Source organism: Lagenorhynchus albirostris, chromosome 16, assembly GCF_949774975.1.
Source record: "Lagenorhynchus albirostris chromosome 16, mLagAlb1.1, whole genome shotgun sequence".
NCBI lineage: Eukaryota > Metazoa > Chordata > Mammalia > Artiodactyla > Delphinidae > Lagenorhynchus > Lagenorhynchus albirostris.
In genome coordinates, this window is record NC_083110.1 from 65,334,561 (window position 1) to 65,347,275 (window position 12,715).

Sequence of the window (12,715 nt, forward strand, 5' to 3'; positions counted from 1 at the left end):
GGAAGGAAAGAAGGAGGGAGGGAGGGAGGAAGGAGGAAAGGAAGGAAAAAAAGAAGATAAAGTAAAATAAAATACAGTGAGAAAAAATATAATGAAGTTATTAAAATAAAAAATAATTATTAAGAAAAAAATTTAAAAAAGAAAAAAAAACGGACGGATAGAACCCTAGAACAAATGGTGGAAGCAAAGCTATACAGACAAAATCTCACACAGAAGCATACACATACACACTCACAAAAAGAGGAAAAGGGGAAAAAATCTTAAATCTTGTTCTCAAAGTCCACCTCCTCAATTTGGGATGATTCGTTGTCTATTCATGTATTCCACAGATGCAGGGTACATCAAGTTGATTGTGGAGCTTTAATCCGCTGCTTCTGAGGCTGCTGGGAGAGATTTCCCTTTCTCTTCTTTGTTCTCACAGCTCCCAGGGGCTCAGCTTTGGATTTGGCCCCGCCTCTGCGTGTAGGTCGCCAGAGGACGTCTGTTCTTCGCTCAGACAGGACGGGGTTAAAGGAGCAGCTGCTTCGGGGACTCTGGCTCACTCAGGCCAGTGGCGGGGAGGGAGTGGCACGGAGTGCGGGGCGAGCCTGCGGCAGCAGAGGCCAGCATGACGTTGCACCAGCCTGAGGCACGCCGTGTGTTCTCCCGGTGAAATTGTCCCTGGATCCCGGGACCCTGGCAGTGGCGGCTCCCCGGAAGGGGGTTGTGGATAGTGACCTGTGCTTGCACCCAGGCTTCTTGGTGGTGGCAGCAGCAGCAGCCTTAGCGTCTTATGCCCGTCTCTGGGGTCCGCGCTGATAGCCGCGGCTCGCTCCCGTCTCTGGAGCTCCTTTAAGCAGCGCTCCCAGTCCCCTCTCACGCACCAGGAAACAAAGAGGGAAGAAAAAATCTCTTGCCTCTTCGGCGGGTCCAGACCTTTTCCCAGACTGCCTCCCGTCCAGCCACGGTGCACTAACCCCCTGTAGGCTGTGTTCACACCGCCAACTTCAGTCCTCTCCCTGCGCTCGGACCCCAAAGCCCGAGCCTCAGCTCCCCGCCCGCCCCGGCGGGTGAGCAGACAAGCCTCTCGGGCTGGTGAGTGCCGGTCGGAACCGATCCTCTGTGCGAGAATCTCTCCGCTTTGTCCTCCGCACCCCTGTTGCTGTGTTCTCTTCCGCGGCTCCAAAGCTTCCCCCTCCGCCACTCGCAGTCTCCGCCCGCAAAGGGGCTTCCTAGTGTGTGGAAACCTTTCCTCCTTCACAGCTCCCTCCCACTGGTGCTGGTCCCATCCCTATCCATTTGTCTCTGTTTATTCTTTTTTCTTTTGCCCTACCCAGGTACATGGGGAGTTTCTTGCCTTTTGGGAGGTCTGAGGTCTTCTGCCAGCGTTCAGTAGGTGTTCTGTAGGAGTTGTTCCACGTGTAGATGTATTTCTGGTGTATTTGTGGGGAGGAAGGTGATCTCTGCATCTTACTCTTCTGCCATCTTCCCCTTGTCTCTAATGTTCCTTATTAAATATAATTTATATTCACTGCTAGTGTTCGAGGGTCTCCTGCAGAGGCGGGAGGTGGCTCTGTTTCACCATGGGGACAAGGACACTGGCAGCAGAAGTTCTGGGAAGTACTCCTTGGCATGAGCCCTCCCAGAGTCTGAATGGGATTGTTTCTTGAATTACTCTGTCTGATCTTTCATTGTTAGTGTATAGCAATGCAACAGATTTCTGTATATTAGTTTTGTAACCTGCAACTTTACCAGATTCATTGATGAGCTCCAGTAGCTTTCTGGTAGCATCTTTAGGATTTTCGATGTTTAGTATCATGTCATCTGCAAACAGTGAGAGTTTTAACTGCTTTTCCAATTTGGATACCTTTTTTTTCTCTGATTGCTGTAGCTAGGATTTCCTAAACGGTGTTGAATAGAAGTGGTGAGAGTGGACATCCTTGTCTTATTCCTGATCTTAGAGGAAATGCTTTTAGCTTTTCACTGTTGAGTATGATTTTATCTGTAGGTTTGTCATATATGGCCTTTATTATGTTGAGGTATGTCCCCTCTATGCCCACTTTCTGGAGAGTTTTTATCATAAATGGGTGCTAAAGTTTGTCAAAAGCTTTTTCCTGCATCTGTTGAGATGATCATATGGTTTTTATTCTTCAGTTTGTTCATGTGGTGTATCACACTGATCGATTTGCAGATGTTGAAAAATCCCTGCATCCCTGGGATAAATCCCATTTCATCTTGTTGTATGATCCTTTTAATATATTGTTGGATTTGGATTGTTTGTTGAGGATATTTGCATCTGTGTTCATCAGTGATACTGGCCTACAATTTTTTATTCATGTGGTATCTTTGTCTGGTTTTGGTATCAGGGTGACGGTGGCATCATAGAATGAATTTGGGAGTTTTCGTTCCTCGGAACAGTTTCAGAAGGATAGGTGTTAGCTCTCCTCTAAATGTTTGATAGAATTCACCTGTGAAGCTATCAGGTCCTGGACTTCGTTTTTTGGAAGTTTTTAAATCACAGTTTTCAATTTCTATGCTTGTGATTGGTCTGTTCATATTTTTTATTTCTTCCTGGTTCAGTCTTGGGAGATTGTACCTTTCTAAGAAGTTGTCTGTTTCTTTCAGGTTGTCCATTTTATTGGCATACAGTTGCTTGTAGTAGTCTCTTATGGTCCTTTGCATTTCTGTGGTGTCAGTTGTAACTTATTATTCATTTTCAATTTTATTGATTTGAGTCCTCTTCCTTTTTTATTCTTGATGAGTCTGGCTAAAGGTTTATCAATTTTGTTTTTCTTTTCAAAGAACCAGCTTTTAGTTTCATTGATCTTTACTATTGTTTTCTTTGTCTCTATTTCATTTGTTTTTGCTCTGATCTTTATGATTTCTTCTAGTAACTTCAGGTTTTGATGTTCTTTCTCTAGTTGCTTTAGGTATAAGTTTATGTTGTTAATTTGAGATTTTTCATGTTTCCTGAGGTAAGGTTTTATTGCTATAAACTCCCCTCTTAGAACTGCTTTTGCTGCATCCCATAGGTTTTGGATTGTTGTGCTTTTGTTTTCATTTGTCTCTAGGTATTTTTTGATTTCTTCAGTGATCCATCGGTTGTTTAGTTGCATGTTGTTTAGCCACCACATGTTTGTGCTTTTTACATATTTTTCTTATAGTTTATTTCTAATCTCATAGCATTGAGGTTGGAAAAGGTGCTTGATATGATTTCAATTTTCTTAAATTTACTGAGGCTTGCTTTTTGTGGCCCAGCATGTGGTCAGTCCTGGAGAATGTTCCATGTGCACAGGAGAAGAACGTGTATTCTGTGGCATTTGGATAGAATGCTCTTCTATAAATGTCAATTAAGTCCATGTGGTCTGATGTGTCCTTTAAGGCCTGTGTTTCCTTATTTGATTTTCTGCCTGCATGATCTGTCCATTGATGGAAGTGGGTTATTAAAGTCCCCCACTATTGTTGTGTTACTGTTGGTTTCTCCCTTTTTGGCTGTTAGTATTTGCCTTATTTATTGAGGTGCTCCTATGTTGGGTGCATATATATTTACAATTGTTATATCTTGTTGTTGGACTGATCTCTTGATCATTATGTAGTATCCTTCTTTGTCTCTTTAACAGTCTTTATTTTAAAGTCTATTTTGTCTGAGATGAGTATTGCTATTCTAGCTTTCTTTTGATTTCCATTTGCATATAGTACCTTCTTCCATCCCCTCACTTTCAGTCTGTATGTGTCCCTAGGTCTGAAGTGGGTCTCTTGTAGACAGTATATATACAGGTCTTGTTTTTGTATCTATTCTTTGTGTTTTGGGTGGAGCATTTAATTCGTTTACATTTAAGGTAATTATTGATATGTATGTTCCTATTGCCATATTCTTAATTGTTTGGGTTTGTTTTTGTAGGTCTTTTTTCTTCCTTTCCTCTTTTTTCTGTGGTACACGGGCCCCTCACTGTGTGGCCCCTCCCGCTGTGGAGCACAGGCTCTGGACACGCAGGCCCAGTGGCCACGGCCCACGGGCCCAGCCGCTCCGCGGCATGTGAGATTGTCCCAGACCAGGGCGCGAACCCATGTCCTCTGCATCAGCAGGCGGACTCTCAACCACTGCGCCACCAGGGAAACCCCTTCCTTTCCTCTTTTGTTTTCTTCTCTTGTGGTTTGATGACCATCTTTAGTGTTGTGTTTGGGTGGCTTTTTCTCCTTTTATGTGTGTATCTGTTGTAGTTTCGGGGTTTACTGTTTCCATGAGGTTTTGATATAGCAGTCTGTATATGTACAAGGTTTGCTAAAGTTGCTGGACTCTTCCTGCCTAGAGAAGTTCGTCTAGCATTTATTGCAAAGCTGGTCTGGTAATGCTGAATTTTCTCAGTTTTTGCTTGTCTGTAAAGCTTTTGATTTCTCTGTCAAATCTGAATGAGAGCCTTGCTACATAGAGTATTCTGGTTGTAGCTTCTTCCCTTTCATCACTTTAAATATATTGTACCACTCCCTTCAGCCCTGCAGAGTTTATGCTGAGAAATCAGCTGATAACCTTATGGGAATTCCCTTGTGTCTTATTTGTTGTTTTCCCCTGTTGCTTTTAATATATTTTGTCTTTAATTTTTGTCATTTAGATTACTATGTGTCTTGGCATGTTCCTCCTTGGGTTTATCCTGCCTGGTACTGTCTGTGCTTCCTGGACTTGGGTGACTGTTTCCTTCCCCATATTAGAGATGTTTTCAGCTGTTACGTCTTCAAATATATTTTCAGGTCCTTTCTCTCACTCTTCTCCTTCTGGGACCCTTATAATGTAAATGTTGGTGTGTTTTAATGTTGTCCCAGAGGTCTCTTAGATATTCTTCATTTCTTTTCATTGTTTTTTCTTTATTCTGTTCAGCAGTGATTTCTACCATTGTGTCTTCCAGGTCACTTATCCATTTTTCTGCCTCAGTTATTCTGCTATTGATACCTTCTAGTGTATTTTTCACTTCGGTTACTGTATTGTTCATCTGTTCTTTTGTTCTTTTAGGTCTTTGTTAAACATTTCTTGCATCTTCTTGATCCTTGCCTCCATTTTTTTCCCAAGCTTCTGGATCATCTTCACTATCATTATTCTGAGTTCTTTTTCTGGAAGGTTGCCTATCTCCACTTCACTTAGTTGTTTTTCTGGGGTTTTATCTTGTTCCTTCATGTGGGACATATTCCTCTGCTGTTTCATTTTGTCTAACTTTCTATAATTGTGGTTTTTGTTCCCCAGGCTGCAGGATTGTAGTTCTTCTTGCTTCTGCTGTGTGCCCTCTGGTGGATGAAGCTATCTAAGAGGTTTGTGCAAGCTTCCTGACTGGGAGGAAGGGGTGGTGGGTGGAGCCTGGGTCTTGTCCCTCTGGTGGGTAGGGCTGTGCTCAGTAAAACTTTAACCCACTTGTCTGCTGATGGGTGTGGCTGTGTTCCCTCTCTGTTGGTTGTTTGGCCTGAGGCGACCCAGCACTGGTGCCTACAGGCTGTTTGGTGGGGCTCATGGTGGCCTCCGGGAGGTGAGGGTCTCAAGCCAATGAGTACTTCCCAGAACTACTGCTGCCAGTGTCTTTGTCCCCACAGTGAGCCACAACCACCCTCTGCCTCTGCAGGAGATCCTCCAATACTAGCAGTTAGGTCTGGCCCAGTCTCTTAAGAGGTCACTGCTTTTTTCCCCTGGGTCCTGGTTCACACGAGACTTTGTGTGTGCCCTCCAGGAGTGGAGTTTCTGTTTTCCCCAGTCCTGTGGAAGTCCTGTGATCAAATCCTGCTGGTCTTCAAAGCCATATTCTCTGGCGGGGACTCCTCCCATTGCCAGACCCCCAGGCAACTGGGAAGCCTGACATGGGGCTCAGATCTTTCAGTCCAGTGGGAGAACTTCTGTAGAATAATTGTTTTCCAGTTTGTGGGTTGCCCACCCATGGGTATGGGATTTGATTTCATCGCAGTTGCACCCCTCCTACTGTCTTGTCGTGACTTATTCTTTGTCTTTGGATGTAGGGTATCTTTTTTGGTAGGTTCTAGCATTTTTTTCTGTGGATGGTTGTTCAACAGTTAGTTGTGATTCTGGTGTTCTCATAAAAAAGGGTGAGTGCACATCCTTCTACTCTGCTATCTTGAGCTAACTCTGGAAGGAATTTTCTGTTTTTTTGTCTTGTTTTTATTGTTTACCATCTCTTCTGAGATCTGTTTCTGTTGCTTCCTTTAGGTGTAGTGATTTATTTTTCCATTGGGTAGTATAACCTTGCCGCAGTGGCTCCTTGTGCAAATACAGAAGTTTTCATACTGTAAATACCTAGAAGTAGAATTGATAGATCAAATGGGTTTACCTGGACATTTTCTAATTCATCAAATTTTTGCCATGTTACTCTCCAAAGTCGTTTTGACAATTGATACTTTTACCAGCAGAGTGTGAGTTCTCACAGCTCCACTTTCTCCCATGTTGGTTTTAGCAGACTTTTTCACCTGCTAACCTGATGGCAGTTACAGCTTTTCATATTTCTCTAATTATTAGTGCTATTGAGTATTTAATGGACTTTTAAATATCTCCTGTGAATTGCCTGCCCACTTCTTAGTGCAGTATTTGCCTTTTCTTAGAAATCTGCTAAGTTTTTTATGTTTTCTAGACTCAAATTCTTTTTTAGAAATGAGTTACAAAGATCTGTTCCTAGTCTGTAGCATGTTCTTTTGTTTCTATTATTTCTAATTAACATTTTAAAAGTTGTTAAATGTTCACAAACTTAGAAGTTTGGAGTTCAGTAAAATAACCTGTTTTTTCCCAAATTAATTGAGAGTAAGGTGTTCATCTGATGCTCCATCATCCCTGAGTATTTTAGCAGCAGTTCTCTATCCTTTTGGCCTAAGAACAACTTTACAGTCTTAAAAAATTATTTGGAACTTTAGAACTTATTTATATAACGGTTATATTTACTCATATTTACTATATTAGAAATTAAAATTAAGGAATTTAAAAATTAATTTTTAAAAGACATATTACATGTAATATAAATAAAAACTTCTATGAAAAATAACTACTTTTCAAAACAGGTGGATTTGTTTCACATTTTTTACAAATTTCCTTAATGTCTTCCTTAACAGATAATGGCTGAATTCTCATAATTGTTTCAGTCAGTTGCAATATGTTATTTTGGCTGAAGAATATGAAGAAAATCAGTCCTCAAACATATATGTAGTTGGAATATTTTAATATCTTTTTCAGATAATTGAAGATATTCAATGATAACTAGTTTAAAATGGCAGTGATAAATAACTTCTTGAAGATTAACTGCAATGTAGAATTTAAACCTATATTAATGAACTTTTTCCCCCTAACTTTTTATTTAGAAATAATGATAGACTCATAGGAAGTTGCAAAAATAACACTTCACTTAGCATCCCTTAATGTTAGCATCTTATATAATTGGAGTACAATATGAAAACCAGGAGATTGACATTGATACTATACGGGACTATAAGACCATATTCTGTTTTTTGCCTTTTTTTTAGGTGTTTTTGTGTGTGTCTATGATTCTGCATGTTTTTATCCCATGTATAGGTTCACAGTTAAGATATGGAATGGTTTCATCACCTCAAAGGAACTCTCCCTCCCTACCTTGTCCTTATCCCCTGAAAATTCCTGTTCCATTCTCCATCTGTATAGTTTCATCAGTTCAAAAAATGTTGCATAAATTGAATTATAAAGTATGTAAACTTTTCAGATTGACCTTTTCATTAAACTTAATAGCCTTGAGATCCAGCCAGGTTGTTGCATATATCAGTAGCTCATTCCTTTTTTTGCTGAGTAGTGTTACCTTGTGTGAATACCAGAGTTTAACCATTCACTCACCAAAGGACTTTTGGATTGATTCCTTTTTTGGGTGGGTGGGGGGATTACAAATAAATGGTATGAACATTGGTGTACAGGGTTTTTTAAAAAATATATTATTTATTTATTTGGCTGTGCAGGGTCTTAGTTGCAGCACGCCGGTTCTTCGTTGCTCTGTGCAGGATCTTCATTGCTGCGTGCAGGATCTTTAGTTGCGGCATGCAAGATATTTAGTTGCGGCATGTGGAATCTTTAGTTGCAGCACGTGAGATGTTTAGTTGTGGCATGTGGGATCTTTTAGTTGCGGCACGTGGGATCTTTTAGTTGCGGCACATGGGATCTAGTTCCCTGACCAGAGATTGAACCCAGGCCCCCTGCATTGGGAGCGCGGAGTATTTATTTATTTATAATTTTGGTTGCATTTGGTCTTTGTTGCTGCGTGTGGGCTTTCTCTAGTTGCGGTGAGCTGGGGCTACGCTTCATTGAGGTGCACGGGCTTCTCATTGCGGTGGCTTTTCTTGTTGAGCATGGGCTCTAGGCGCGCGGGCTCAGTAGTTGTGGCGCATGGGCTTAGTTGCTTCTGTGGCATGTGGGATCTCTCCAGACCAGTGCTCGAACCCATGTCCCCTGCATTGGCTGGCAGATTCTTAAACACTGGGGAGTGCAGAGTCTTAATCACTGGACCGCCAGGGAAGTCCCAGTGTACAGGTTTTTTGTGTGAGCACAAGTTTTCATTTTTCTGAGGTAAATGCCGAAGAGTGAAATGCTGGATTATATGGTAGGTATATGTACCATATACATATTAGTTATACGTTATAACTAATTAGTTATAAGTAATCACTAAACTATTTTTTCAGAATTTTTGTATTCACCTCTGTTTTACCTTCCCACCAGCAGTATATAAGATATTTGGCTTCTCTGCATTCTTGTCCGCATTTAATGTTATTACTATTTTTTATTTATTTAAGGTGCTCTGACAGAGTGTAGTAATATTTCATTGTGGTTTTAATTTTCATTTCCCTAATAGCTAATGATGTTGAACACCTTACTTGTGCTATTTGCCATATGTATCTGCTCTTTGGTGAAATGTTTACACCTCTCTTTTGCCCATTTTCCAGTTGGGTTGTTTTTTTAATGTTGAGTTTTGAGAGTTCTTTATGTGTTTAGATGTAAGACCTTTGTTGAATATGAGGTTTTCACATATTTTCTCCCATAGCTTGTCTTTCCATCCTCTTAACAGGGTCTTTTGCAGTGCAAAATTTTAAATTTTTAATGAAGTTCAGTTTATCAATCTTTTTCTTTTATGGGTTGTACTTTTGGTGTCGTGCCTGTGAGATCTTCACCTGGCTCTAGGTCCCAAAGATTTTCTCATTTCTTTACTTCTCCAAGTTTTATAGGTTTACATTTTATATCTAAAAATATCATAATTTTGAGTTAGCTTTTATTTAATTAATTTTAAATTAATTGAATTAATTTTTGTACAGTGTGAGATTTAGATTGAGGTTCTTTTTTTATTTTTCTCCTTCCTCCCTCCCTCCTCCCTCCCTCCTCCTCCTCCTCTCCTGTCCTCTCTCTCCTCTCCTCTTTTCTTTTCCTTTTGGCCTATGGATGTTCAGCTTTTCCAGTGCCAACCTGTGGACTTTTCATTCCATTACAATATGGCTCATTCATTTGTCTTGTAATTTGAGTGGCTCTGTTACCCATTTGTGATTTTCGAATCATCATAAATTAGTCAACTGGAAAATACTGTTTTATTGAGTTATGTAGATTTCCTAAATGTTGGCACACTTTATAGTACAATATTTTAAACATCCACATTTGTTAATAATGCCACTGATCTCATCAGAAAAGTCTTCAAAGGGCTTCCCTGGTGGCGCAGTGGTTGAGAGTCCGCCTGCCGATGCAGGGGACGCGGGTTCGTGCCCCGGTCCGGGAGGATCCCACATGCTGCAGAGGGGCTGGGCCCGTGAGCCATGGCCGCTGAGCCTGTGCGTTTGGAGCCTGTGCTCCGCAATGGGAGAGGCCACAACAGTGAGAGGCCCGTGTACCACAAAAAAAAAAAAGAAAGAAAAGTCTTTAAATACTGAGTAGCTTTTCAAGCTCATGATAAGAAGATACGTGTTTTCCAAAGTTCTGATTTTTGTTTTAACTCTAATTTTGTCATTGGCAACAAATATTCTCAGTTGTTTTATGTGAAGTGATGGGCTCACTTGCTTCATTTTTAAGAAAATGTCTGCCAAATACCTGGGTCTGCAGAGCTATGTATTCTCCTTATCTGGCTCAGGTTTGATAGTCCACATCAGGCCACTTCTAGTAACACCTTCCTTGGCTTACAGGGGCTCTGACTTCCTTTGCTAGGGAATTGGACACCCTCTTGTGTGGACACTCTTCTCATCTGCTTGGGATTCTAATTCCCTTTGTGGTTTCTTCATAGATTGTTTTAGGAATGTGGTTTTTAATTTCTACATATTTGTGAATTTTTCAGATTTCTTTCTTTTGTTGATTTTTAATTTTTTTACTTTGTGGTTGGAGAATGTATTTTCCATTTTACTTACAGAAACTTAAAGTTTTATGTTCCAAAATATAGTTTGTCCTAGAGAATGTTTTCTGTTCACTTGAGAAGAGTGTGAATATTCTACTGTTATTTGGTGGAGTATTGATAAATGTCTCTTAGGCCTAGTTGGCTTATAGTGTTGTTCAGGTCTTCTATTTCCTTGTTGATATGTCTAGTTGTTCTACCCAGTATTGAAAGTAGGGTATTGAAGTCACTATTATTGTTGAATCATCTGTTTTTTCCCTTCAATTCTGTGAGTTTTCATTTAATATATTTTGATGCTCTGTTAGGTGCATATGTGTTTGTAATTGTTTTATCTGCTTGATGGATTTACCCTTCTATTGTTATAAAATGTCCCTTGTCTTTAGTAATAATTTTTGTCTTAAAGTCTGTTTTGTCTGGTTAGTATTGGTGTGGTATACCTTTTTTCATCATTTTACTTTCAATCTATTCATGTGTTTTAATCTAAACTGTTATCCCTTGTAGACAGCATACAGTTGGATCACGTTTTTTTTAATCCATTCTACGAACTAATGGCTTTTATATGAGGGTTTAATATTATCTATTTACATTTAGTTATTGATAAGGTAGAATTTGCACCCTGCTACTTTGTTTTCTGTGTGTCACATGTTTTTTGTTTCTCTTTTCCTCCATCACTGTCTTCTTCTGTGTTAGATATTTTTTAGAGTACTTTTAAAATTCTTTTGTCATTTTTTAGTGGCTGTCCTACAATTAACATATTAAGTCATAAGAATCTAGTTTGGATTAAACCACGTTAATTTCAACAGTCTACTTAAACATTGTGCCTATATAGCTAGCTCCACTCCCCCCCCCACCTTTTGCTGTTACTGTCATACAGAATTACATCTTCGTACATTGTGTGCCCATCAACACATTTATAATTACTGCTTTGTGCAGTTCTCTTAAATTGGATAGGAGAAAAAAGCTATGGGCAAGAAATATATTTATAGTGTCTTTTATATTTATTTTTGTAGTTACTTTTGCCAGTGCTCTTTCTTTATTTGTATTCGAGTTATTGTCTAGTGCCCTTCCATTTCAGCCTGAAGGACTCACATTAGCACTTCTTGTAGGGCAGGTCTGCAACAAATTCTTTTAGTTTTTGCTTATCTGGGAATGTTTTAATTTTACCTTTATTGAAGGGTAGTTTTGCTGCATATAGAATTCTTGACATTTTTTGTTTATTTGGTTTTCCTTTCAGAACTTTGAGTATGTCCTCCCACTGCCTTTGGCCTCCATGTTTTCTGAAAAGAAATGACTTGCGGAAGTGACTGTTAATCTTCTTATGTCTCATACATGATGAGTTGCTTCTCTTGCTGCTTTCAAGATTTATTTGTTTTGTCTTTGTCATTTAGCAGTTGGTAAGGATGTGCCTATGTGTAGATCTTTTTAAGTTTATTCTGCTTGGAGTTTGTTCAGCTTCTTGGAGGTGTAGATTAATGTTTTTCTTCAAAACTTGGAAGGAAATTTTTGGCCCTTACTTCTTCCAGTATTTCTGCCACCTTCTCTCGTCTCCTTCCAGGACTCTATTTATGTGTATTGTTATTTAAAATGTTCACTTGATGGTGTGCGCAGATCTCTGATGCTCTGTGTATTTTTCTTCATTCTTTTTTCTTTCTATTCCTTCTGTCTCTTTTCTTTCTATTCCTCAATGGATAATATCAGTTGACCTATTTTGAGTTCACTGTTTCTTCTGCTTGCTTATATCAGCTGTTGAACCTTTCTAGAGAATTTTTCATTTCTAGAGTTCAAAGTTATTGTACTTTGAACTCTAGAATTTTATTTTTTGTTTTTTTGTGTGTTTTTTTGCAGTACGCAGGCCTCTCACTATTGTGACCTCTCCTGCTGAGGAGCACAGGCTCCGGACGCGCAGGCTCAGTGGCCATGGCTCACGGGCCCAGCCACTCTGCGGCATGTGGGATCTTCCCGGACCGGGGCACGAACCCATGTCCCCTGCATCGGCAGGTGGACTCTCAACCACTGCGCCACCAGGGAAGCCCTAGAATTTAATATTTTTAGTAACTTTTTTTCTCTTTATTCACATTCTCTGTTTGGTGAGACATTTTTCTCTTGCCTTCTTTTAGTTCTATAGACATGTTTTCTTTTAGCTCATATTTAAAATAGCTGGCTTAAAGTCATTGTCTAGTAAGTCCAACATCTGAATTTCCTTAGGGACAGTTTCTGTTGTTTGCTTTTCTTCCTGTGTTTGGGCCATTCTTTCTTATTTCTTTGCCTATCTTGTAATTTTTTATTGAAAAACTATGGACATTTAAAATACTAAATGTACATTTAAATAACGTGAGCATCTTAGATAGCATAAAAATGTCCAAATAACGGACACTTTAAAT

At 39.7% G+C, this 12,715-nt stretch overlaps 1 protein-coding gene across 7 annotated transcripts in view; it reads left to right on the forward strand.

Moving 5' to 3' along the window:
- Positions 1-12,715, forward strand: part of SHOC2 (SHOC2 leucine rich repeat scaffold protein) — a 113,626-nt gene that overhangs the window by 36,493 nt on the left and 64,418 nt on the right. The window contains exon 2 of one of the 7 annotated variants that reach the window (XM_060126828.1): positions 5,213-5,277. The exons of 5 other annotated variants lie outside the window; for them this stretch is intronic. The gene's annotated coding sequence lies outside the window, so the exon portion shown is untranslated. Of the gene's footprint in view, positions 1-5,212; positions 5,278-8,554; positions 8,574-12,715 lie in introns of those variants that run through there. One more of the 7 variants, XM_060126832.1, reaches the window with a different exon arrangement.